The sequence below is a fragment of the Hemicordylus capensis genome, chromosome 4, assembly GCF_027244095.1.
Source record: "Hemicordylus capensis ecotype Gifberg chromosome 4, rHemCap1.1.pri, whole genome shotgun sequence".
Lineage (NCBI taxonomy): Eukaryota > Metazoa > Chordata > Lepidosauria > Squamata > Cordylidae > Hemicordylus > Hemicordylus capensis.
This window is the reverse complement of record NC_069660.1, coordinates 59,539,905-59,545,485: the sequence shown is the minus strand read 5'-3', so window position 1 is coordinate 59,545,485 and position 5,581 is coordinate 59,539,905. Positions and strand designations below refer to the sequence as shown.

Genomic DNA, 5,581 nt, shown 5'->3' with positions numbered 1-5,581 from the left:
TGTTTTTCAAATGCTACTCTTTTACCCTGTTTAATTGAACTATGTTGGTTCATTATCAGGTGTGCAAGGAAGCCACTGGTGGCCCCAGTTCAGCTCGCCACCGCCAGGCCCCCAGCCATGGTATCAGATGCAGGGGCAGATGGAAGTGCGCGCCCCCGCCGCCATTTTCAAGCACATTCCAGCCAGTGCCACATTTGTAGAGAAGCTGGGAGTGGCTCTCCCTGCTTTAAAAGGAGGGACAGCAGCGCCCGTCTTCACTGCAAATGTGGCGTTGGCTAGAATGTGCTTGGAAATGGGGTGTGTGGCTCCGTTTTCAAGTGCACCACGCCCCCTGCATCTGATGTCAGACACAGGGGGCATGGCTGAGACCCGAGCCACAGACCCTGAGTGCAGCAGCCAAGGTTCTTTGAACCTATTTGTGCAAAGAACCTGTTCGTTTGGCTCTGCCCCTGTTCTTTATGGGTTTTTTTACGCTGTGCTGCATGAGCTGCTGTTAGTCAAAATAACATTGATAACCACTCAGACCATCCACATTACTCTTGGTTAATACACTTTTAACAGATTTGATCTCCACATGCAGAGGTTTCTCATGGGAGACGATGGGGTAATACCAGATGCTGTTTAAATACCAGAATTGTGACAGCTGATTTTGGTTTTGGTTAGTGTGAGAGGCCAGCATCCCCAACAGCAATGGCCTTTGGCTGCAGGCTATGGGAGTTGTAGTCAACAACATCTGGGAATCCCTGTTACAGGGAACACACTGGTTTCCAGCCTTGCTGTGTCTCTAATCATTCAGAACTTCCTGCTCATCCTTTGATGGCATGCTCATTCTGAAAACAAAGCATACATTTCTACATGTATAATATAATCCCTTGGATTACGCTATAATAGTAGGACTGCCTTTCAGGGTTTTTGCAGCCAGCTTTATGGATACTGTCCTTTCTATATTAGATAGTCATCGCATATATGTTTATAGCACTTCTTTGTTCTTCTTGAGGGTAGTTGGATATGTGTTGACTCTGCAGATTCATAAGTTTCTAGTGACTGCTGAACTCGATCGTAGGTGTCTTAATTGAAACCCAGTAAATCATAATCCGTTTCTTGGAAACATAATCACTGCTATCCAGCAGACTCGCAGAATGATGGGAAGTATTAGGAAATGGATTTGAAAATAATAAAGAAAATACTACAATCCAACTGTGCAACCACAACAGAAATACTCTGTACCAATCATTCTCAAATTTTGGTCCCCAGATGTTGCTGGACTACAACTCCCATCATCCCCAGTCACAGTGCCCAAAGGCCATTGTGGCTGGGGATGATGGACATTGTAGTCCAAAACATCTGGGGACTTAGGTTTGAGAACCTTTGCTGTTTGAGACAGGATATCACAAAAAAGGACATGACTGAACTGAAAAATAAGTACAGCAGGTAATAGAAATGATCTAATGATCTAATGCAACAAATGTCTTCTGTTCAAGGGGAGGCTAAAAAGGGTTAGTAGTACTTCAGTTTGGTGAATGTAGTGGTGTGTTAAAAGTGGATACCTCTTTGTTATGGAAAGCCCTTGTCCCAAAAGGAACCCTTGACTGGTCCGGGAATTAGCACAAAGCCAGGCTTTCAAGAGGGAGGACACTTGATGTCCATCACATTGGGAAGGCTCTCTCCACAAGAAGTAATATGCCTCCATATTCACTCAGGACCACTTGAGCTTTTTTTCTTTCCACTTAAGGCAAATTGACCCAGGTCCCAGAAAGAGCTCTGTTGGTTTACACAACTGTGCCTTTTTGCTCATGAAATGGCTGTGTTCTTCCAACAACTCCCCCTCTGAATGACCAGCTTCTCAGTTGCAAGCAGTTGCCTACCTAAGCTCCATTTGCTGGCAGTCATGCTTTGAGCTTTATATTGTAGAACAAATGTACACACCTCTCTGATCTGGACTAGTTGGCTGATCCTTGTTGTATGCACACAAGTTTCTTTTTCCTGTGTTGGCTTTGCCAGGTCTTTTGTTCCTGAATAAGTCAACTCATGGTGATTTCACATCATTTAAAAATGGTTATTTGAATCAACTCAGAGTATATATTCTATAAAGTCAAATATATAATGCAAAGCAAATTGCATTGTTGTGCACCGCCTAGAGCCGTTTGGATGGGGTGGTATATAAATGTAAGACATACATACATACATACATACATACATACATAAAGCAAGCTTGGTATAGAGCTGCTGCTTCTGTTGCTCCAGCTGCTGGTAATTTCCTATTCAGGAGGCAATTTTCATGGGAAATGGTGACTTAATAACCCTTTGGTGAGAGGGTATTATTGTGAAAGTTTCCATAAAATACAAAAGTAGCACACTCCATATCTCTCTCCCCCACCACATCTCCATCATTTTTTAGCTACAGGCATATTATTTCTTCTTAGAGAAAAGGCTCATTAATCAAATGTTCTGGAAATGCATCTGATCAGCTGTATCAAACCACTAATCTTCATTACACAATAATGAAAAACCAGCCTTCGTCTGTATTTGCTTGTGTAGTTTCTAAACTCCTCTCCTCCATGTAGTCTGGGTGCTGATCTCCAACGAATACACAGCTCAAAAGTTCAGACTGAGGTGGTGGTGATGGTGGTGAGAAAGCTGATGGAGTGGAAAGGAAGACATGAATACATTTGGGGCAGAATATTAGGGAAAATATAAGAATTTTCTCATTAATAAGTTCTTAAAGAATGTTAACTGCCTGGCAGTTCTACTGCTGAATTCAGAAATATGCCAATTCAGTGAAATTTCCAAATCTTCACACACTAGTGAAGAAGCTTGGGGTCATATTTAACAAGAATTCTTAACATCGAAGTAGCATGAGCTTTCCTTGATTTGAGGGAAGAAGACAAAGATGTAGAGACTGCATTATTATATTAAGGGGCAGACATTTCCAGTCAAATACTGTAAGGCAAAAGAATAGTGCTCTTGTCTATTCAGAGCTCAAGAAGTTAATCTCTCTCTCTCTCTCTTCCTTGGCCTGTTACCATTTCTACCTCCCATAAGAAGACTTTCATCACTGCTAGTATTTATTGATTTGAAATTTGATTTCCAGCACCATTCACAGCAATGTTCTTGAACAAAGGGATGGTTAAATCGAGACAAGAATAGAACCTGGGCATATTCCATCTTCCATTAATTTTCTTGAGCACATGATAATTTGTTAGAATTGACCTCCTCATCAGTTGGTCACTGATGGTCATTGAGATTGATGTTATCAATGCAATGATATGCATGCCAGAGGCAAGAAGCCATCCATGCCTTAATAATATTGTTGTGCATTTGCAGGTTCTAGGACAGCACCACCCAATAATGAAAGAAATGCTATGCCAGCAGGAATAGTATTACACTCAGACAAAAGAAAAATAGGAAGCAAAAATGGCAACCACCATGTCATCTTTGGCAGTGCTATAGGAAAGCAAATTTGTAGCATTTCCATAGCCCTCAACATTTATCAGATGAAAACAAGGATACTTTTGTAGTACCCTTGTTCTCACAGCAAGGGTAATTGCCTGCAGGCCCTCCTCACACTATTATACATTGCTGAAAGCTCTTCTCTGTGTGCTGTATGATGTATTAATTTACTCTGAAATTGTTTTTCTGCACAAAAAATACTGGACTGCAGTGATCTGACAACAGCATTGTCTGGATGCTTGTAAACAGTGAGTTATCAAAGGATGGAAATTCCAGAGAAAAAGGGCTAGTGTGGAGACAACTTGGATCTGCTGCTTCAGCTTCTTAGCAGCTTGCCTTCCTCTTCCTTTCATGTAGCTTGGGGAACAGGCAGGAGGAGATCATTCTGGCAATCCTTTGGATTTGTGCTTGGAAGTACACTAATAGGAAAAGCAAATTTCATGAAGGCACTAAGCCTATTTCATGAAATCTGATAGCAAATATATGAGGATACCACTCACATAGGCCAGGTTCAAATGTATAGGATAACCGCAGTTATGTATAGCTGGCCAAGGTTGTAACTGCAGTACGCCTGAATGCATGAAACCGCAGTTATGGGCCGAAAGCTAACTCCATTTTGCCTCACTAAACTGCAATTGGAACCTTCAGTTTTTTCAAAGCTTCACCGCCAACTGTGGTTTTGCTGCAAAAATATTATGCCTGACTGCTGAATCAGCTATAACCACAGTTTCATGCCCATTTCCAAACACCATTTCATGTGTTTCATTTCATTTCAGGCTGTGGCGCAGACCTGCCCAAGGACATTGCTGCTCCGTTCTTTTATTAGGGATGTACACAAACCTCTGAGGAGGCCAGGTTCAAGCACTGGCCAGTTAAAAGGTCTGAATGTGGAGGGTGTCTGCCTTTAAGGGTGGGGGAGGGTGTACTTACCCCTTCCTCCACTTTCCCCCACCAGCGCTGGCAGGTGGGTGGTTGGGTGGCTGGCAGGTACCCATGGGTGCCAGCTACCACCCCACCCACTTTTTGAGGTCTGAACCAGTTCAAACCAGATTGAACTGAACCAGAGGGTGGTTCGAGCAAAACCAAAACTGAACCGCCCCTCCTGGTTTGAACCTGGTTCAAAATGAAACTGAACTGGGCAAACCAGTTTTATGCACATCCCTACTTGATCCCAGATGCATCTGTGGCTTCCCCACAGCTTCCAGCATGGCCAGATGATGACATCCACTTGGTGCCAACCACATGGAGTGGACGCTGCTGGGGCATCTGAGAGGCAGAGTTGGGCTTGGAGAAATGGGAGGGCATGGTCAGGCAGGAATGCAGGGGGCAACCACAGAGCAGGAAAGAGAATGGGAGTGCTGAAGCGGGGTTAATAAAAATGGGGAAGAGCAGGAAGGTGGAGCCCAAGCAGGAAGTCCAAAGGGTTTCTCCCTATTTAAACAGGCTCATGCCAATTATGAAGGGGAGAAGACTGAAGGGCAGCCTAGGTCCTCTGGTGAGAGGCGAGGCACACTGGTGTGGACAGTCTGGCAGGTGTGGTGGTGGGTGGCGTCAAACCCCATCCCTGCTACTGAGGCCATGCTTGCTCAAGGAGAGATCACTGCCAGCTCAGGGTCCTGAGCATGCTTTCACAATCATCATCATCCTATATTGTTTTAATCAATGTATTTGACCAATTCAAAATTTAAACATGTCCATACATGAGTGTGTGTGTGTGTGTGTGTGTGTGTGACAGAGAGAGAGAGAGAGAGAGAGAATTGTACTTGTGTAAACATTTCCTCTGAACCTTTTCTCTCAGGTTATAGTTTGAGGCACGTACTTTATCTGCCTCGCAGCACCAGGTCTAAAAATCACTTCAGTTACGACTGCAGTGTTCAATTCTCTGCTGATCCATTAATTTGCAATATGAGTCACTTTGAGAAAGTCACTTGCCATCTTCCACCTGCTTGCTTCTCAGCTAACTTCCTGATGTGACATAAGGCTCTGACTACTGAGGGAGGGGTGTGTTGTGAGGCTGAGCTAACGAGGGCAAAGTGTTCAGAGAATGTGAGATGAAAGACGCTTTAGAAGTTCAAAGCATTTTCGTCGCTACACTCCATGCTACAAATACTAATAATCCTATTGCATTCGC

The 5,581-nt window shown here is 43.6% G+C and overlaps 1 long non-coding RNA gene across 1 annotated transcript; it reads right to left on the bottom strand.

The window, feature by feature from the left end:
- Positions 1-2,297: 2,297 nt before the first annotated feature.
- LOC128322121 (uncharacterized) lies at positions 2,298-4,075 on the bottom strand. Its single transcript, XR_008305536.1, has 2 exons — positions 3,951-4,075; positions 2,298-2,637 (listed from the first exon to the last, which is right to left on the bottom strand). It is a non-coding gene; the product is annotated as an uncharacterized LOC128322121 (long non-coding RNA).
- Between the last annotated feature and the right edge of the window lie 1,506 nt (positions 4,076-5,581).